Consider the following 22,024-nt stretch of genomic DNA (forward strand, 5'->3'; position numbering starts at 1 on the left):
AAGGTCACTCATGTTAAGAATGGAAGAGTTCAAACTAGAGCTGCAGAGACAGAGACCCCTCTCTACAAAAAAAAAAAAAAAAAAAAAAAAAAAGTGGCGGGGTGCAGTGGTTCATGCCTGTAATCCCAGCCCTTTGGGAGGCCGAGGCAGGAGGATCTCTTGGGTGCATGATTTCGAGACCAGCCTGAGCAATGTAGTGAGACAGCCTCTCTCTACAAAAAATAAATAAACAAGTAAATAATAAATAATTAGCCAGGCGTAGTGCTGCGCGCCTGTGCTCCCAGCCGCTTGGGAGGTTGAGGTGAGAGGATCACCTGAGCCCGGGAGGCGGAGGTTGTAGTGAGCCCAGATCTTCAAGCCACTGCACTCTAGCTTGGGCAACAGAGCAATACCCTGTTTCAAATCAAAAAAAAAAAAAAAAGAGTGACCTTGAGCAAAACCCTGCCCCTCTTAGAACTTCAGACTTGCCGTCTTTACACAGAAGATGGACTTCAAAGTCCCTACGATCTTGCCCGGCCCCCTCACGCTGAATTAACTGGCGGGCTGGTTTCCCAGGGGCTCTGCGGGAGACTGCAGCATAGCAGCGCCGCGGCTGCCGAGGGGTTAATACCGTTGGGCTCGGCCCCTTTTCTTGCCCCGCCCCACGGCCACCACCCCCGCCAGGGTTGTACCCTTGACCCCGCCTTCAGGCCTTGCGTCCACCGGAAGTACCCGCGCGCGGGCAGCTCACTTCCGCCCGGCAGGTGACAGCCGCGGGGCTCCGAGCAGCCGGCAGCTGGGACGCACCGGGAGAGCGAGAGGTGGAAGCTGCGGACATTTTGGTGCCAAGCCGAACCGAGCCGTGGCGTCGGGAGCTGTTGGGACCTGCGGGTGAGGAAGCGGGGACCTGGACGAGCCAGGAGAAGAAGTGGGGCGGGGAGTCAGGGGTCCTAGGTGAGGGGTTTGCGGGGTCAGAGGTCATGAAGAGGACGCGGCGCTGCAGAGGTGCGAGCGGCGTCCCCAGCCAGAGGAGGAGGAAGGGCTGAGGGTTCGTTCATTCATTCGTTCCCACTTGGCCGCCGGCCTGTTCCTCCGCCGCCCCAGATCCGCAGCCCCTCCTGGGGCTCCCGCTCAGAGAGACTCTTAGACTTAGGCCCCGAGGAATTCCTCACTGGCCGGAGGGAAAACTCTTCGGGCTCTAGTTTCCTCTTTCAGGCTCACCCGCATGGCCATCCTGATGCCTCCTAGTTGTTCAGGGCGTTATCTCTTTGCCAAGGTTGAAAAAAAGGAAAGAAAGAAAGAAAAATTAGAAAACGGTCCCGTGCCGCCCGCCCGCGGCTAGGCACGGGCTTGGTCTTGTGTGTTGGAGCCTCTAAGACAACATGTTGACTGAATGGGGACACCGGTGATAATGCTACAAAATAACGAGGGAGATGCTTGCTAGTGGCTATCGAGCCCCTTCTGTGTACCCGGCACTGTGCTAAACACTTTCCTTACAATGACACATTTAAACTTCACAGCAACCTTTGTGGGGATTAAAGATCCCTGTTTTATCGATGAGGACATTGAGGCACAGAGAGGTTAAATCACACATGTAAGGTCATTCGGGTAGTAGAGGCAAGGCCAGGTTTCCTGCCCAGGCTCTCAGGGACCTGCAAAGTACAGAGACAAAGGAAAGACTGGAGTAAGGTTGGGGAGTAGGGGATATTTAAGACTTTTAGCCGGGCCCAGTGGCTCATGCCTGTACTCCCAGCACTTTGGGAGGCTGAGGCGGGTGGATCACGAGGTCAGGAGTTCAAGACCAGCCTGACCAACATGGTGAAACCGTCTCAACTAAAAATACAAAAATTAGCTGGGTGTGGTGGCGCAAGCCTGTAATCCCAGCTACTTGGAAGGTTGAAGCAGGAGAATCGCTTGAACCCAGGAGGCAGAGGTTGTAGTGAGCCAAGATCGTGCCACTGCACTCCAGCCTGGGCCACAGAGTGAGACTCCATCTCAAAAAAAAAAAAAAAAAAAAAAGACTTTTAGCTGCCGTTGTATTTATTTGGATTTGTGTCAGGATGTAGCCTTATTGTTTTTTGTCTGATCTTCATAAGGGTCATTTGATTTGCTTTCTTTAGGATAAAATAATCCTGCAGACTGTTGCTATTAGTGATATCTCTCAGGGCAAGAGTCTAAGATTTTCCTGACTTTGGGGAACAGTGAGACACAAAACAGGCTATCCGTGAAAGCTATTTGAAGACTGTCCAGAACTTCTCTTCAGAGTGGTTGAGCTGCATTCCTTTTGGTCTAAAAAGAGAGGAACCACATGACCTCTAGGGGATCTTTTGGTCCTAGGTTCTGGAAGAAGGTACCCAGAGGAAGAATCTTTGCCTTTCTGAGAAATATGCAGGCCCCATGGCTTCTCGCCAGAGCTGAGCACATCTTACTTGGAAGGTGGTGCGATGGTTTGGTGGCTGAAGGACTAGGCTGTATGAATCTGAGCCTCATTCCATTGCGGATATTCACTTGCTTCAGTTCTGCCTCAGTTTCCCCGACATCAACATGAGAAAGACCTGCCGCCTTCCTGTCTATTCCTAGGGGTATGAACCTGTGAATGAACCTGTGAGGGCTTCCACATGCTTCTGAAGAAAGCTGTATATAAATATTACTGTCATACCTTTTTTTTGTTTAGCTCTACGATCTGTTGTCCTAGTTCCATTGAATTCACAGAAACTTAATATTGTCACCTTACTCCCATCCTTCCAAGGGAGGATTTGAGATGAAGCAACTTGTCACAGAGGGTAGGAACATGAGCAGAGCTCAGAGCATGTGGTTTTCTGTCCTGAGTTGAGCCCACCAGTGTCCTCTGACCTCTTAGAAACTGTCATGAGGAGCAGCTTCAGTAGTTCTCAAAGAGTCAGATTCCTCAGAGGTTGTGTGGAGATCATCTGTTGAGTGTGGGTCAGTGGAGGCTTCCCCCTGAGCTGCTTCAAGAGCCCAGAGGTATGAAGGAAAGATCACTCGACTCCCAGTCAGTGAGCCCTGGGTTCAACCCCAGCTCCGCAGTTCAGCAGCTTCCTGGCAGTGTGACCTGACCTGGAAGGTTTACATAGGCTGGCCCTCCTTTACCTCAGCTCTAAAATCATACTGGCCACCCTCTCTGACTCCCCTACCCCTGCTTTGTGTGAGGGTTAGATGGGAAAATTTGTGTAGGGCCTGTGATTTTTGGGTGCTTTGACTCGAGGCTGACTGATGCCTGCTGGGGGGCCCGTGTCTGAGGAAGTCTGCCAGCCTTGGCTTCTGGAGCGTTACTTCCTTCTGCAAAACAGAGACCTTAATGTACTCAGGACTTCTTCCACCCTTCTTGTTTCACTTCCTAAAAGTAGTTCAGAACAAGTTCAATTTGTTGGTCCTTCTGACTTTGAGCTTGGACTTGCATCTTTTTCTGGTTATTCTCTGAAACTCTTGCATTTCTTAACTGCCCGCTTCCCAGGAACTTCCCATGTCTGGCACCAAAGCCTGACGTGCTGACAATAAGCAAACATGGCTTGGGTTTTACACTTTGCTGTGTTTCTGAAAGTTGAGGGGACATTTGTGCCTTGCAGACATTTCTTTTTTTCGACAGGTCTTTTGCCTAAAAGAGATCGTTGATATTATCACAGCCCAGAAGTGATTTTTCTGTTCTTTATCTCTTCGCATAGAGAGGAACAAATACTCCTGAGAAAAAATGTCAGCAAAGCAGTTGGGGAATCCTTAAAGAAAATTCTGCTTGAAAATTCATCAGTGGCTCCTAGTTGCCCTCAGGCTAAAACTCACATTCCTTAACGTGACATTCAAGGCCCTTTGGACTCTGACCCCTGCCTAGCTCTCTTTCATCATCTCTCCTACTCCGTACTCACCTTTTCCCACGCTCCGGTCAACCTCAGCTGCTTGCTACTTCTGCAAGCCCCAACTCTTTTTTTTCTTTTTTTGAGGCAGGATCTTGGTTTGTTACCCAGACTGTAGTACAGTGGAGCTATCATAGCTCACTGCAGGCTCCAACTTGTGGGCCTGAATGATCCTCCCGCCTCAGCCTCCCAAGTAGCTAGGACTACAGGTGAGTGCCACTGTGCCTGGCAAATTGTTTTTATTTTTTGTAGAGACGGAGTCTTGCTATGTTGCTCAGGCTGGTCTCAGACCCCTGGCCTCAAGCAGTCCTTCCTTCCACCTGGGCCTCCCAAAGTGCTGGGATTACAGGTGTGAGCCACCACACCTGGCCTTCCAACTTTCTGCCTTTGCTTTGCGCTATTCCCTCTGCCTGAACACCATTTCCTGCTCTCCCAACCTTACCTGCTTAGCTGTAGTGCTACTTGGTTCTTCCCATCTGATCATCGCCCCGAAGTCTGAGCTGGATGCCCCTCCTTGATGTCCTGTGGCAAGGGTCACAGTGGGTTGTGATTGTTTACTTGGCTCTCTTCCAAGTAAATAGCTCTTTTTTTTTCTTTCTTTCTTTCTTTCTTTTTTTTTTTTTTGAGACAGTCTTGCTTTTTCCTCCATGCTGGAGTGCAATGGCTCAATCTCAGCTCACTGCAACCTCTGCCTCCCGGGTTCAAGAGATTCTCTTGCCTTAACCTCCAGAGTAGCTAGGATTACAGGCGCCTGCCACCATGTTTGGCTAATTTTTGTATTTTTAGTGGAGGCAGGGTTTCACCATGTTGGCCAGGCTGGTCTTGAACTCCTGACCTCAAGTGACCTGCCCGCCTTGGCCTCCCAAAGTGCTGGGATTACAGGTGTGAGCCACCGCACCTGGCCAGTAAATAGCTCTTAATCCTTGATGAGGACCTGCCTTAACTATGTCTCTAGCACCCAGTGAGACGTCTGGTACATAGTTGGTGCTCAGCAGGTGTTCAATGAGTGAATGAAGGAATATTGCATTGAATTGTTAGGATTCCTTGACTCCTAAGGGATTCAAAGCACTTTCTAGATGATTATCTCCTCTCCATCCTCATGCCACCTCGTAGAGACAGGGAGAAATCTGATCAGTGCTGAGACTACTTTCAAACTACAGTTGCTACCACCAGACAGCCGCCAGAGTGTTTCAGGGCTTCCAGAGGCCTGGGAATCTGGTACCGAGCAGAGAAGTGGTAAACTCTCTCTCAGTAGTAGTAATAGTGGCTAACATTTATCAGGCATTTTGTGGGCTGGGCACTGCTAAGGGCTAGGTGTGTATTGACTTGTTTTGGCCTCACAAACCCCTCGGGCGTGTAACACTGCAGTTCCCATTTTATAGTTGTGCTGCAGTTGTGCCTGTTTGCTTTGTAGAGCCTGGGAGAGCCCCTGTCCTACCTGCTATGGCTGCCTTCACCTACCCACTCCTTGTGTTTAGATTGTCCCCTCTTATATAGTGGAGCTGAGGAAGGACTTGGCTATGGTTCTACACTCCTATGCCTCATGCTGTCTGGGTCTTTAGCCTTGAACTTGACTTCTGACCTCTGTCAGGAAGGGAGGCCTCTCCTAGTTATGGTATGAGTGTAGCCTAACTCTGGGTTGACCCCACAAGGCCCAGAGTTCATCAGTTACTGGGATGCCTTAGTCACTGATCCCCCAGGTTACCACCAGTTACCACAGTCCGCCCTGTGGACTCGGAGCTGGAAGGTGGTAGGTTTGTACCTGATGTAAATGACGAGTTGATGGGTGCAGCACACCAACACGGCACAAGTATACATATGTAACAAACCTGCACGTTGTGCACATGTACCCTAGAACTTAAAGTATTATTAAAAAAAAAAAAAAAGAAAGTCAGGTCTCAAAAACTTTAAAACTGAACCTTCATTGTTCATTTTCGGCATTTCAGTAACTGAGTTCCGTAGCAGAATAGACTTGGTTGGCAGATACTTTTTACCACACCCTCCTTACATTTAGGATCTTAAGCATATTGCGAGTGGAATAACACAATTTCAGTAGAGCCAGCCTTGGGTCTGCTGCTGTGGTGGTCTTCATTGCCTGATCCCCGAGTGTTGGGTGGCTGGCTGCTGGGACACTGAGGACAGAGACTTCCTAAGTCCAGCATTCATTCGGTATTTATCAAGGCCTGCTAATGCCTGATGCTGGCCTATGCTGATAGGTCAACAGGCCAGATGTGGCTTCAGGCTTCAGATAAGCCCTCAAGTTGCTTACTTCATTCTAGCGGGAGAGAGAGACAAAGAAGTAGAGAAAAAAAGCAATGATTAGAAAAACCAATAAGCCACGAGGGAAACAAAAGGCATAGCAGCCAGAGCCTGTTAAAATATAAGTCAGATGTCAGAATTCTTCTGCTCAAAACCCTCCAGTGGCTCCAGCTCACTCAGTAAAAGCCAGAGACCTCATGCTTGCTCATAAGGCCCCCTGCATTCTCCTGTGACTTCCTGACCCACTATTTCCTCATTGCTCACTCAGCCACATTCACTTCCCTACTGTTCCTCAGACACGCCAGGCACATACTCACCTTTGCACTGGCGATCTCTTTTGTTTGGCAGCCTCTTCCCCAGACAGTGTCACCTGTCACCTTCTCAAGGAGGCCTTCTACGGCCACCCTAGTTAAATTTTAACTTCCCTTCCTCCCCTCTCCCCTCCCTATCCTCCTTCCCTCCTCTTTTTTGCCTCCATAGTGTTCATCACTATCTAAGATGTTGTGTATTTTACTCATTTATCTTGCTTACAGTCTCTTTCCCCCATTAGGATGTAAACTCCATGTAGGGAAGGATGTCTGTTTCTTTCACTGCTGCATTCCCAACGTGTAGAAATGTTTCTGGTACACAGAGGATGCTCAGGAAATGTATGAATAAGAATACTGGAGGATGTGACAGAGAAATACCTTCTTAAGATTGTACATGCGTGGCCAGGTGCAGTGGCTCATGCCTGTAATCCCAGCTACTTGGGAGGCTGAGGTGGGAGGATCACCTGAGGCCAGGAGTTCAAGACCAGCCTGGATAATTTAGCGAGACTCCACAAAAAACTTGAAAAGATTAGCTGGGCATGGCATATGCCAGTAGTCCCAGCTACTCAGGAGGCTGAAGCAGGAGGATTGCTTGAGCCCAGTAGTTTGATGCTGCAATGAGCTATGATCACACCACTGCACTCTAGCCTGGGTGACAGAGCAAGACTGTCTCTAAGAAAAAAAAAAAGATAGTACATGCAGGAAAGGTTTTTTTTTTGTTTGTTTGTTTATTTTTTTAAGCATCAGAGGTATCACGCTGGAAGGGAAGGTGTCTTTGAAGTGAAGTCATCTAAGCTGAGATTTGAAGGATAAATTGGAGCAGTTAGGAGGGGATAATCCAAGCAGAAGGATCAGCAAGGATAGAGATAGTGAAGAGTTGGCTGTTAGAGGAACAAAGAAGGCATGTGGGCCTGGAGGCAAAGACCTGGTACTTATATCATATCCTGTGCCAGAGCCCCCCGACCTTCTGCAGCTCTGTCACTCTGAGCTGATACCTGTGGGAGCAGGTGACAGTGGCTTGGCTTCACTGAACATTTCTCCCACTGGAGATGTTGCCACCTGATCTTCTACCCTTGCCCTTTCTTCTCTCTCTCATAATTTATTCACTTACCTTCCATTTATTGGCTGTAAATGGGCTAGGGGTCTGGCATGTTCGATTTCAGTATAGTCAGAATAGCTTGACAATCAGAGCAGATGTATCTCTGATCCTGAATAACCCAGTGAATGGAACATTGAGAAGCTGCTCTAGCAGAGGTTGGTTTACAAAACATGAAATTTGCCCAAGAAGAGAGTTGAGCGCTGATCGTTCAGCTATTTATTGAACACCTGTTTGCCAGGTACCAGCCTAGGAGTTAGGAATATGATAGTGAACAAAATGGACAAAATCCTTACCCCCATTTACATTATGGAATTTATAGGGGGAGAAAAAATAGACAACGAAAGTATATTTTACAGTATGTAGGTAATAGGTAATAAGTACTTCTAAGGGAAAAAGAGCAAAGAGGTGATTTTTTTGTTTGTTTGTTTGTTTTTGAGACGGAGTCTCGCTGTGTTGCCCGGGCTGGAGTGCAGTGGTGCGATCTCGGCTCACTGCAAACTCCACCTCCTGGGTTCATGCCATTCTCCTGCCTCAGCCTCCCGAGTAACTGGGACTACAGGTGCCTGCCACCACACCCAGCTAATTTTTTGTATTTTTGGTAGAGACGGGGTTTCACCATGTTAGCCAGGATGGTCTCGATCTCCTGACCTTGTGATCTGCCCACTTCTGCCTCCCAAAGTGCTGGGATTACAGGCGTGAGCCACTGTGCCTGGCCGGGGGGCGGTGTACAATTTTAAATAAAGTGGTCAAAGAAGGCCTCAATGAGAAGATGACGTTTGAGCCAAAACCTAAAGAGGTGAGGGACTGAGCCATGAGGCTGTCTGGAGAAAGAGCCTTCCTGGCAAAGTGAATAGCATGGGCGAAGGTCCTGGGGTGGATGCCTATTGTGTTCAAGGATCAGTAAAGAGGCCTGTGCAGCTGGAACTGAGCTAATGATGGAGAGAAGAGTTCCAAGGGTAATGGCCAGCAGGGTGCACGTGTGAGAGAGAAGGGGCATGCATCTCTTACAGGGCCTGTGGGCTATGAGGCCATGGTAGGGACTTTTTCTTTTACTATGAGTAAGAGAACCATTGGAGGACGTTGAGCAGAGGGGTGCCACTGTCTGACTTAGACTGTAAAAGGATCATCCTGGTTGTTGCTGAGATGGGGTGTCAGCAGAGCAGTGTGGGAGCAGCTTTGTTAGCACTCAGTGGAAGGTGATGCTGTCCTGGAGCTGGGGGGTAGTGATGGAGCTAGTGAGAAGCTGCTCATGGATTCTAGATTCATTTTGAAGGTCGGAATCCAATAAGATTTGCCGATAGATTTAAGGGAGGGTATGTTGTTAAGGGTGACTCAGGTTTTTAGCCTGAGGCCCTCTTAAAGATAGTGCTGGCAAGAACTAGATGATGTAGGCTGCAGGGTGAGCCAGTTGGGGAAAGGAAGGAAGCAGAAGGTCAGTTTTTATCACATTAAGTTTGAGCTGCCTGCTAGTCATCTCCACAGTAATGTGGAGATGTCAGGTAGACAGTTTGGACATCTGTGCTGGGGGTTCTGGGGAGAGGTTGGGCTATGTGGATAGTATGCAAAGCTGTGATACTGGATGATCCACCAAAGAGGCAAAATAGCATAGATGGGGAGGAGAAGAGGTACCAGGCCTGAGCCCTGGGGCACACAGTGTTGAAGGAGAAGGAGAGGAACAAGCAAAGGAGACTGAGAAAGCGCAGACAGTGGCATAGGAGGGCAGGCAGAGAGCATGGCATCCTGGCATTTGAGGGAAGACAGGATTTCGGGGAGAAGGGAGTGATCAGTAGTGTCAAATGCTTATCAGCATGAGACTTGTCATTTGACATGACCATTGTGTCTTCTGCTGGCAGGACCCAACACACCTGGCATCCAGGACCATTTCTGAACCTCATTCTCCCTTCCCTAGCCTCGCCTGCTCCTTTCCCTTCCAGGTCCTTTCCTTCAGCCAGGCAGGGGCTCACAGACTTCTTGTTTTGGCCATAGGTAAATCACTCATCTCTCAGTGTCTCTAATTCCTCATTTTTTAAGTGAATTACCCTGAGAATTAAAATGAGAAGGGTTGTAAATCACTTAGCAAGAACCTGTTCCCCAGCTAGTGTTGATTTAATTGTTGTCAGTTCCCTCTCTTGTCACATTGGCAATTTCGTGGTGCGCCTCTGCCACCTCCACTCTTGCCTTTCTAAATCTGACCTGTCTTTTCGTGGCCAGCCAAGTCTCTCTTCATCTAAGAGAACTTCCCTTGCTGCTCCACCTATCTCAGAACCCTCCTCCTCTGGAGGTATGATCACTCTGCCATTCCCCTGAAGTCCTTTACCTGGTCTCTAAATCTGTAAGAGCTCAGTGAGAAAAGACTGTCTTTTGTTTACTGGGTGCTTCCGTGTGGGGTACAGTTCCAGGCATGGAGTGGATGGTGCTCTACACTCTTAATTTGACAGATCTTTAGAAAGTCTTCCCATTACATAGATGGGAAGTCTGAGACCACAAAGAGCCTTGTTCTGTAGTCTCTGACCTCTTTCTCCTCATCTCGATTAATTTCAGTACTGTTCAGAAGAAGCCTTACTTTATTTTCAAGTCCAGAGGAACTTTTCTTTTTCTTTTTTTGACGTGGAGTCTTGCTCTGTCACCCAGGCCGGAGTGCAGTGGTGCGATTTCAGGTTCCAGCGATTCTCCTGCCTCAGCCTCCTGAGCAGTTGGGACTATAGGTGTGAGCAACCATGTCCAGCTAATTTTTGTATTTTTAGTAGAGATGGGTTTCGCCATGTTGGCCAAGCTGGTCTCGAACTCCTGACCTCAAGTGATCTGCCCGCCTCGGTCTCCTAAAGTGCTGGGATTACAGGCATGAGCCACTGTACCCACCACTTTTTTTTCTTTATAGCGGATCTTTCCACACATTACTGCTTATAGATCAGTTGAGAACTGGTATCTGATTCTAGAATGAAGTTCTAGAGACTCAAAGCCTATATAAGAACGTTTGCATGTGACATTTGTCTGCCTTTAGTTCCTTTTCATTCTGAAGTCTTTAATTGCTAATGGGCCTCAGGAGATTGACTTTTTTTTTTTTTTTTTTTTTTTTTTTTTTTTTTTTCCAAGACAGAGTCTCGCTCTGTCACCCAGGCTGGAGTGCAGTGGTGCAATCTCAGCTCACTGCAAGCTCCGCCTCCCAGGTTCACACTATTCTCGTGCCTCAGCCTCCTGAGTAGCTGAGACTACGGGCGCCCGCCACCATGCCCAGCTAATTTTTTGTATTTTTAGTAGAGGTGGGGTTTCACCATGTTAGCCAGGATGGTCTCGATCTCCTGACCTCGTGATCCGCCCGCCTTGGCCTCCCAAAGTGCTGGGATTGCAGGAGTGAGCCACTGCGCCTGGCCCAACTTTTTTTTTTTGAGACAAGGTCTTTCTCTGTTGCCCAGGCTGGAGTGCAGTGTCACATTCACAGCTCACTGCAGCCTCAACCTCCCAGGCTCAAGCAATCCTCCCACCTCAGGCTCCTGTAGCTGGTACTACAGATGTGTGCCACCACACCTGGCTAATTGTATTTTTTATAGAGGTGGGGTTTCACTGTGTTGCCCAGGCTGGTCTCGAACTCCTGTGCTCAAGCAATCTGCCTGCCTCGGCCTCACAAAATGCTGGGATTACAAGTGTGGGCCACCGTGCCCGGCCAGGAGATTGATTTTGACTAATCAGTTTTCATGGAAATCCCAGGAGGCCCGTAACTGGGCAAGCGCATCCAGACAGGCTTTCACTAGGCACATGACCAAACTTGACATTCCCTGTTGAACAAACTGGATGGGCTGACCCTAAAATAACCTGTAATTCAACATCTGAGGGACTCTGCAGAGATGTGTGGCAACCCATTTCACGTACCCTTTAACCTAGAGCATGTATGTTTCTGCCAGGGCTTCATTCAGAGAGAAGCAGTTAGTTGCCTTGCTGGACAGAGTGGGACATGTGTGACCTTATTAGGGGGCAGCAGTGGAGAGTGTTGGCACTGCCATTTTCTAGCTGTGTAACTCCAAACAAATGCCTTGACCTCCCTGGTACTTCAATTTCCTCACCTGTAAACTTGTGATAATATTAAAACCTTCATGGATTATCGTGAAGACTAACTTTTTTTTTTTTTTTTTTGGGAGACTGAGTCTCACACTGTCACCCGGGCTGGAGTGCAGTGGCGCGATCTTTTTTTTTTTTTTTGAGACGGAGTTTCGCTCTGTCACCCAGGCTGGAGTGCAGTGGCCGGATCTCAGCTCACTGCAAGCTCCGCCTCCTGGGTTTATGCCATTCTCCTGCCTCAGCCTCCCGAGTAGTACCAGCTACTGGGACTACAGGCACCCGCCACCTCGCCCAGCTAGTTTTTTTGTATTTTTTAGTAGAGACGGGGTTTCACCATGTTAGCCAGGATTGTCTCGATCTCCTGACCTCGTGATCCGCCTGCCTCGGCCTCCCAAAGTGCTGGGATTACAGGCTTGAGCCACCGCGCCCAGCGAGTGGCGCGATCTTGATTCACTGCAACCTCCGCCTCCCAGGATCAAGCGATTCTCCTGCCTCAGCCTCCAGAGTAGCTGAGACTACAAGCGTGTGCCACCACGCCTGGCTAATTTTTTGTATTTTAGTGTCGACAGGGTTTTCAACATGTTGCCTAGGCAGGTCTCAAACTCCTGACCTCATGATCCGCCAGCCTCGGCCTCCCAAAGTGCTGGGATTAACAGACATGAATCACCGCGCCCTGCCATGAGGACTAACTTTAAAGTTCTTTACATAGTGTCTGTCACATCCATTTGCCATTACTACTACCACTGCCACTTTTGTTCCAAATTTCATGCTGAGCCTAAAGAACACAGATTATTTTCTCATAGTTATTGAACTGACTTGAAAGAGCCTGTCTGAGTTCGGTAACCACGTTTTCTCAGAGAGAAAGTCTGAAATCTGGTTTTTCTACTGCTGACTCACCTTTTAGTCTTCCAGCTGGCCTTACCTGTTTCCCTGTCTGTAAAGTTAACTTAAGTATTTACCTATAAGGACCTTTTTTCCTTTTTTTTTTTTTTTTTTTTTTTTTGAGACAGGCTCTCACTCTGTCGCCCAGGCTGAGTGCAGTGGCACAGTCTTGGCTCATTGCAACCCCCACCTCCTGGGTTCAAGCGATTCTTCCACCTCAGCCTCCCGAGTAGCTGGGATTACAGGCACCTGCCACCACACCCAGCTAATTTTTGTATTTTCAATAAAGACAGGGTTTTACCATGTTGGCCGGGCTGGTCTCAAACTCCTGACCTCAAATGATCCTATCTCAGCCTCCCAAAGTGCTGGATTATGGGCATGAGCCAACATGCCCGGCCCCTTTTCCTGTTTAAAAGGAAATTGTCAGACAAATGAGGAGTGGTGAGTAGCATCATCATCTCTAACGAACTCTAAGCTTTGTAGGAGCAGGTACACAGTCCAGGGCATGGCACAGAGTAGGGGAATACTTGTCAAATGAATTAACCTCAGCCCTTGAAACAGAACCAAAGCAACAAAACACATACAATGAACGAAGTTTGGCCTTTCTGCTTCAAATGAAGAAGAAACAGTGGCATCACCCCAGCCCCTTTTTTTCACTCTTCCCTAACTTCCTCTTGACCGTGCATGAGCTAACAGGTTCTATGGAGCAGGTTTCTGACGGCTATTTATTCATTAGGGAAGTGTTAACAGTGGCACTTCCAGTACCAAAGTTGGGAGCCACCAACATAGACCTTCAGAGATCAGTTTTTCCTGCCTGAATATCCTTGAGTTCAGAGATAGACATACAGCTGGATCTGACCTTGTGAAACATCTCTTTCCCCTTTGCCTTTCCTAAAGCTTTTTCTCTGGCTCATCTCACCACACTGATGGTCTCCTTCATTAATTCACTGAGTGCCAAGAGTGTACAGTGCCTTGTGCTGCCACCATCAACTTCACACTTCTCATCTGATTGAAGAGCATGGGCTGCTCTGACATGAATCACTGCCCTGAGACTAGAAAAGGCCTTCGCCTGACACTGGCTGGCCATTTGGAGAAATTAAAACGCTCTGTTGTTTGGCTTCTTACTGTTTTTCTTCCTACTGAAGACCTAATGGGGTTTGCTGGCCTTGGCCGCATTCTGAATTTGTTCTCTTTTTTTCCCCTTGGAAACATCTTCTGTCATGCTCTTAGAATGATCATACTCTACTTCCTCATGTTTGACACCTGGGAAGAACACTCATTGGTAGGGAAATGGGCCCCTTATCCAGCAGAGAATCATAGAATGTGAGATGTGGGAGGGACTTATCATTCAGTAGACTGGTTTTCAGGCTTTGCTCCATAGAACCACGGGATGTCTGAAGGGCCCTGGTGAGGATGGGGAGAGGTAGGCATAGTGAAATGAGCCGGGCTCTAGGCCTCCCACCCTTCCTTCCACCAGAACAGTTCCACTTTTATCTGTTTGAAATGGTTTAAGAGTAGAGAGGGACTTGAGCCATTGATTAATCATATTCTTTTGTTTGACATTTGGAGAAAGGCAGGCCCGGAGATGGGGGGAGTTGCCCAGGATCAACAGCTGTTGGTAGTAGGGCCCGATTTCCCGGCAGCCATCTTGACATTGGATCAGCCTTGCCATGTTAACTGCAAAGCCTTATGTTCCCGGTCTGGTCTGCCCAGTCATCACTGTCTGGCACTTGTCACAGAGCTCTCTCATCTTAATCTGTTTTGGGCCCTTGGTTTTGTAGCTTCTCTGTGAAACTGTCTTTTCATTCATTTTGCCAGCAAACATTTGGTGAGCTCCTAGAATGTGGCAGGCATCGTGGCAGTCACCAGGTTGATAGCATTCAACAGGACAGATCCCAAATTAGGGAAGGAAGTCTGTGGGGAAATCTGAGATACCTTTTTTTTTTTTTCGTGATGGAGTCTCACTGTGTCACCCAGGCTGGAGTGCAATGACACAGTCTCAGCTCCCTACAACCTCTGCCTCCCAGGTTCAAGCGATTTTCCTGCCTCAGCCTCTCGAGTAGCTGGGACTACAGGCATGTCCCACCACACCCAGCTAATTTTTTTTGTATTTTTAGTAGAGACGGGGTTCCACCTGCCTCGGCCTCCCAAAGTGCTGGGATTACAGGCGTGAGCCACCATGCCCGGCCAGAACTGCCTCGTTCTTTTGCATGGATGCCTAGTATTCCACCATGCTGTGGAATGTCCGTATGCTGGGCTGTCATTTTATTTATTTATAGAGTTGGGGTCTTACTGTGTTGCCCAGGCTGGCCTCAAACTCCTGGGCTCAAACTATCCTCACCATTAAGCCTCCTGAGTAGCTGGAGCCACAGATGTGCCCAGCTCTGCTGTGCTATCATTTTTTAAACCAGTCCTGTGGTTGGACATTTATAGTATTTTGCTATTAGAAAGGATGCTGCATGAATAATTTTGTATCTACATAGTTTTCCACATGTAGAGTCCTAGAAGCAGAATTACTGGGTCAACGGGTAAGGACCTTTGCAATTTTAATGACTGTTACCAATTTGCTTCAGAGGTTGTAGCGTTTCAGACTGTCACTAGCCTCAAATGAGGGCGCCTAATCACCCATGTCAGCACCAACATGGGGTGTTACTAGACTCGAGTCTTTATCAGTTCAGCAGCTGACAGGTGATATTTCACAGTAGTTTCAGTTTCTGTGTCTCTTATAAATAAGCTTGAACCATTATATTAATTCACTTTCTGTGAACTGTCCACATCCTCTGCCATTCTCCTATTTGTAGTCACTTTTTATACAGGAAAATAGGCCTTGTCTGCAGCATGATGCAAATGTTTGTGAGTATGTTTATCGTACGTCTTTTGGCTTTTTATTATGTTTTCGGCCATGCAGGAAAACTCGATTTTTATGGAATTGAATTCATGGCTCAGATTTCCAGGTTTGATGTCACACTCCAAAGGCTTTATTTCCTCTGGATGCAATGTTTCATTCTTCCTTTCTTCTCCAGATTTGAGTTTTATTTTGTTATTTTTTAAAAACAAATTTTTTTTTTTGAGACAGAGTCTTGCTCTGTTGCCCAGGCTGGAGTGCAGTGGCGCCAATCTTGGCTCACTGCAACGTCTGCCTCCCGGGTTCAAGCGATTCTCCCGCCTCAGCCTCCCAAGTAGCTGTGATTACAGGCATGCACCGCTACCGCCATGTCAGGCTAATTTTTGTATTTTTAGTAGAGATGGGGTTTTGCCATGTTGGCCAGGCTGGTCTTGAACTCCTGACCTCAGGTGATCCACCCACCTCGGCCTCCCAAAGTGCTGGGATTATACATGTGAGCCACCTTGCCTGGGCTTTTTTGTTTGTTTGTTTGAGACCGAGTCTTGCTCTGTCACCCGGGCTGGAGTGCAGTGGTGCCATCTCAGCTTGCTGCAACCTCCACCTCCTAGGTTCAAGCGATTCTTGTGCCTCAGCCTCCCGTGTAGCTGGGATTACAGGCGCCCACCACCATTCCCAGCTAATTTTTGTATTTTTAGTAGAGACGGGTTTCACCATGTTAGCCAAGCTGTTCACGAACTCCTGGCCGCAGGTGTTCCGCCCGCCTTAGCCTCCAAAAGTGCTGGGATTACAGGCATGAGTCTCTGTGCCCAAGACATTTTTAAAAATGTCTGTTTAATTTACACCAAGTGAAATGCTTGGCTCTTAAGTGTACAGGGTGTCCAGTATCTGCATCAAGATATAGATCATTTTTATTACTGCAGGGGCCCTTCATGCCCGCTTTCAGTCCTTCCCACCCAGAAGCATCCACTGACCTGACTTCTATCACCATAGCTTAGGTTTGCCTCTTAGAGCTTTGTTTAAATGAAATCTTGTGATATTTATGATGTTTACATTTTTTCTTGTCAACATGATTTCAATCTCAGATTAGCCCTTGTCAGAAGAAATATGTGAAATACATAGGCAGGTACAGCAGTCCCTGCCCCCCTCTTTTTTCTTTTTTTGAGACACGGTCTCACTCTGTCACCCAGGCTGGAGTACAGTAGTGCAATCTTGGCTCACTGCAACCTCCTACCTCCTGGACTCAAGCAGTCCTCTCACCTCCGCCTCCTGAGTAGATGGGACTATAGATGTGCACCACCATGCTAATTTGGTAGAGACAGGGTTTCACCATATTGCCCAGGCCAGTCTCAAAACTCGTGGCCTCAAGCAATCCGCCCGCCTTGGCCTCCCAAGGTGCTGGGATTCACAGGTGTGACCCACAACACCCGACTTGATCTCCCCATTTTAAAGAGGGAAGTTGAATTATAGGGATGAAGTAGACTCAGTTCAGCATACTTTCCTTTTAAAGGTTGTCACCAATTTTGAGACATTGGAGAAAAATTGAAATACTATATTCAGTACCCATTTTCTTATGCTTTTATTTTTTTCATTCTCAAAGGAGGTGATTTTCTTATGTTTTAAACATAGATTTAAATTCATTTTATTAGCTTAAAACACAGATAGTCTATATTTTCTTGTTCCTAAAATTAGATCTATAAAGACAAAATTTGAAAAATACTGAGAACTTTTTTTCCTTTAAGCCTAACCCTAATTTCAGCAACTAAAAACCAAAGTCTTTAGATGGAAATATTTTTTCTTCTTCCCTTTTTTTCCTTAGGACCTAGGACCTCATTTTCCCTCTCTTAGATCATGTTACATCTTTGTCCCTGGACGTTGTTTCCAAAAGTCTCACCAAGGGCTTCTTTATACATCTAGAAAACATAAGAGAGAAAACGACTGTATTTTAGGCTTTATTGCTCAGTTGTTTTTTTTTTTTTCTTTTTCTTTTTTTTTGAGATGGAGTTTCGTTCTTGTTGCCCAGGCTGGAGTACAATGCTGCGATCTCACCTTACTGTAACCTCTGCCTCCCAGGTTCAAGTGATTCCCCTGCCTCAGCCTCCCGAGTAGCTGGGATTACAGGCACCCAGCACCATGCCCGGTTAATTTTTTGTATTTTTAGTACAGATGGGGTTTCACCATGTTGGCTAGGCCGGTCTCGAACTCCTGACCTCAGGTAATCTGCCCACCTGGACCTGTAATCCAAAGTGCTTGGATTACAGACTTGAGCCACCATGCCCAGCCTCAGTTCCCTTTCTTTAATTCTAAAAAATGAAGTTAACCAGAACTGGTTCTGGGATGTGACATCAAAGTCATAATCTTTCAAATGTGGGTGTGAGAAATATTAAGATTAAGAGGGGGAAGCCACACTGGCTCCTCAAGGGTGAAACCAGTTGTTCCAGGTATGCCCCTCTTTTAATTTTGACCATGCCCATCCCTTTGAGGTATTCCTTGGTCTGTAAATGCTAAAATTGAGGGGGATCCCAGCCCAGAATGCTGTGTCCTTAGCAAAAATGACTCATTATACTGGCCAGAGCAGTTTCTGAATCAAAAATTCCCTGTAATTACTACTTTAAAATGTGCCCTGACACTTCCAAAGATGGAATCCAAACCCTAAGCTTTTTCTTGCCTAAATTTGCTGCCTGCTTTCAAATGTGGTTCATGTACCGGATCAGATTCATCAGAGAACAAGGTCTCAGCCCCTTTGGCCTCCATGGGGTAGAGATACAGTACATGATAACAGCTGAGCAGGTACCAGGAAAAGGACCAGGACTCATAGATTCTCATGGCATCTATGAGTCTGAGCCCCTTTAGGACTGAACTGTGGGGTTTTTTCCATTCCTGCGGAGAGAATGAGAAATCTCTCTTGCACTGACATCCAAGAAGCAACTGCAAGACCAAGTACCAGCATTAGGTGCTCACAATGGAGAAAGGACACAAGGAGATAGCTGCCCTCGGTACATCACTAAGCTGTAGGTAGGGAATCATTCATGGTGAAGTGAGGTGTTTTGTTTTGTAATCTGTGTTTTGGGGTGACTTTCCAAAGCATTTCACTTTTCTACGCATCCCCTCCCTTCTCTACTTTAATTTCCTGCATATCAAACAAGTTCAGAGGGATACATTTCTGCATCTTCAGTCCCATTGGGCCCTCTGCAGAGGGATATGTGAAACAGATGCTGCAGAAAAAAGCGCAGCCAGCCCTAGCACACTGAGTGGCAGTTAAGTTTGTGAGTAGTTGCTTAGCACCTGTAAAAGGAAGACTCACAGAAAGCTCAACGCTGTTGGGGTATCTGTTGCTGTGCTTTGACCAGCTACCCTGCAGCTCTGTCACTTCTTTTTAAATCCCCAGAAAGAGAGGCTTTCTCACCCGTTTCTCCTCTTGGTCAGTTGCATACAGCACCGATCTGTCACCAGCAGGTTGTGGCCTGGGAATTTAGGGCCCTCCCATGTTATGTTGGGCCTGCAGGGGAGGGGAAAGGCTCTGACAGCTTTTTCTTCTGGAGAGGCAAGAAATTCCGAGCAGTTCTCACGTTAGTTATCTGAGGTTATTTTGTTTGTTTTATTCACTTTTCTTTCTTTCTTTCTTTTTTTTTTTTTTTGAGACTGAGTCTCACTCTGTCGCCCGGGCTGAGTGCAGTGGCGCAATCTCAGCTCGCTGCAGTCTCCACCTCCTGAGTTGAAGCAGTTCTCCTGCCTTAGCCTCCCAAGTAGTTGAGAGTACAGGCACATGCCACCACACCCGGATAATTTTTTGTATTTTAGTAGAGATGGGGTTTCACTATGTTGCCCAGGCTGGTCTCAAACTCCTGAGCTCAGGCAATCTGCCCACCTCAGCCTCCCAAAGTGCTAGGGTTACAGGCATGAGCCACCACACCTGGCCACTTTTTTTCTTTTTAGATTTAATGTTGGAGTGGTTTCTGTGTTACTTTCTGTGTTTCTTTGTGGCCTGTAAGTTTTAGCCCCTTTTGCCTTCAGTTACCCCTCTTACACTCAACCTTGAGAAATGATATTCTCCTATTATTTTGGATACTTTTGGCAGTTACGCTCTCAAGTCTGTGACTTCTGGAACCATGCAGATCTTTATTATAAGACAAATCCCATTATCTGATTTACCTGCTCATTTTCAGAGTTCCCCAAAGAACTCCTAGGCTGGTGAGGTTTCTTTGAGAAAATGGCTTTATGTGTGTGCACAAAAAAAAAAAATCATTTTTAATGTCAGTAAATTCCTGTTGGAAACAAACGCTAACTAGTTATGTAACAGGGCTGCCAGAGAGCAGGCTGAGGCTCCCTGGGATTTTCAGTGGCCCGTTTTCATTTCTTTCAACAACCATCAATTGAATACTTGCTATGTGCCGGCCCTGGGCCAGGCATGAAAGAGGAGGGCGAACAGGAGCTGTGAGCCTGGCTCATGCGGGGCGGTCCTTTGTGGATCTGTCTACAGCCCTGACTCATGCTGGGAGGACCAGCAAGTTAGAGTCCGCACTGTGGGACTTGCAACATCAGACGCAGTGGGCTCTTCTGCTCTTTCCCGCAGCTCCCATAGAAAAGTGCCATCCTTCCTTTTCAACTTTGCAAAGCAAAAGGGAAGTAGAATTGTGCCTTTTTTCATACTGTTTTGTCAGTGAAGCCTTTATTTCTTTATTCCTACAGGATCCACAAAGGATTTAAGGTGACCCCAAGACAGTACATATTTGTTTCCCATTGATTACTGAAACAAAATCTATGGGTGTCTCTCGGTTGGGAGGCTTGCTCAATGCCATCCTGCCATAAATACAAGCTTAATTTGGAAAAATCCAATTGGGCTGGAGAGGAGGTGCTGTGTTGGCTTGGTTTCCAGAGACTGTGAAATGACTCTTGATCCCTCACATCCATTGCACTAGTAACTTTCATCTCACCCCTGTATAGTAATGACTTGAAAGGAGATATTGGTGGGTTATTTATTTGAGTCCCTTCCATGGACTCAACAAAAGGGACAAAGTGAAGTGGGGTTTCTCCATTCAAATGTCTATTTTTTGGAGTTGTATGGTTTTCTATACCACATAAAACTACAGATAGGATTGGAAGGCTGTACTTGAAAGTCTCAATGTGGTTTTTTTTGGAGGGGGCGGTGGGGGCGGGGAGACAGAGTCTTGCTCTGTCACCAGGCTGTAGTGCTGTGGCACAGTCTCGGCTCATTGCAGCCTCCGCCTCCTGGGTTCAAGTGATTCTTGTGCCTCAGCCTCCTGAGTAGATGGGACTATAGGTGTCCACCACTGCGTCCGGCCTCTTTTTTTTTTTTTGACTGAATCTTTAGCGACTATCTGGGAACTGTCCTCCTTGTCAGAAGGGGGAAGCAGAATTCCTTCATCAATAGAGCATAGGAACTAAGTTCAGGTAGATAACATCCCTGAGTCCGTTTCATCTTCTGTAAAATGGGATTCAAAGCAGTTACATTATTGACAAGTTTAAGTGAGATAATGTGGGTGAAGCCCCTGCCTTTAATAGGGGCTTGGTAAATGATAGATTCTTAATAAATCTTAGAACCATCCTAAAAGCCTTGGCCATGTATCTTAGGGTATCTTGGTTCCTGTGTAACTTCTTTTCTTTGTTCTGTCGCCCAGAAGAACTGCTGAAGTACATAGTAGATGCTCAGTAAATTTTTGTTAAATGAATGGCGGGGCTTCGGTACTTTCTTTGTCCTATTGTCTTTTTTTCCTGAGACGGAGTCTTGCTCTGTCTCCTAGACTGGAGTGCAGTGGTGTGGTCTCAGCTCACTGCAGCCTCAGTCTCTTGGGTTCTGGTGATTCTCCCGCCTCACCCTCCTGAGTAACTGGGATTACAGGCACACACCACAACGCCCAGCTAATTTTTTGTATTTTTAGTAGAGATGGTTTTCACCATGTTGGCCAGGCTGGTCTCGAACTCCTGACCTCAGGTGATCCACCCCCCCCCCCCATCGGCCTCCCAAAGTGCTGGAATTACAGGCATGAGCTATGGTGCCTGGCCCCTTATTGTCTTACAATAGTACTTCACGCTGTGAGCTTTGTTCTAGGAGATGTCCTGAGAGAGCCCTTAGGAAATTGGCCAGGTAGATTTGGGAACTGCTGTAGAGTACAGATTCTAGCCCTTTCCAGAGATGAATCATGCATGTTATTGTTTTAGCAGCTTAGAAAAGTTGTGGAGAGAAGTCTCCCTAGCCTTTTAAGCTTGGTATTTCCTAATCTCATTTGACTGTGTAGGGTAACATAGTGCCTCGATGATGCTGTGATGAGGCTTCTAATGAGTTAATGTCTGCAAAGCATTGAGGACAGTGCTGAGCAAAGTGAGTCCCACAAAGGGGCTGCTGTAAGCCCTTACATCCTTGGGCAGATCTTTTTGTGGGAAAGATTTCTAGAAGAGGCTCATTCAAAAATTTGATAGGACCAGGTAGGGTGGCTCACGCCTGTAATCCCAGCACTTTGGGAGGTCAAGGCAGGAGGATTGGCTGAGCCCAGGAGTTTGAGACCAGCCTGGGCAATGTGGTGAGATCCCATCTCTGAAGGAAAAAAAAAAATGTTGATAGATTCCTCAGAATTACTTTTCAAAATCTAATCTGCCATGATCCAGAGTTCATTTGCCCAGGAAGGAGATAAGCAGCTGTTTTCCTATACCACATGTGTTCTGGATCCTTCTCCTCCTCCCTCTGCCCCATAACTGAAAGTCACCCCTCTCTTCT

General features: G+C 47.1%; 1 protein-coding gene across 13 annotated transcripts in view; it reads left to right on the forward strand.

The window, feature by feature from the left end:
• Window positions 1-741: 741 nt before the first annotated feature.
• AP1B1 (adaptor related protein complex 1 subunit beta 1) overlaps window positions 742-22,024 on the forward strand; it is a 61,922-nt gene continuing 40,639 nt past the window's right edge. For 11 of the 13 annotated variants that reach the window (XM_065522305.2, XM_005567668.4, XM_074004082.1 and 8 more), the window contains exon 1: window positions 742-870. The gene's annotated coding sequence lies outside the window, so the exon portion shown is untranslated. Of the gene's footprint in view, window positions 871-19,980; window positions 20,014-22,024 lie in introns of all 13 variants that reach the window. The other 2 variants (XM_074004083.1, XM_045363853.3) reach the window with 1 other exon arrangement.

This window comes from Macaca fascicularis, chromosome 10 (assembly GCF_037993035.2).
Source record: "Macaca fascicularis isolate 582-1 chromosome 10, T2T-MFA8v1.1".
NCBI lineage: Eukaryota > Metazoa > Chordata > Mammalia > Primates > Cercopithecidae > Macaca > Macaca fascicularis.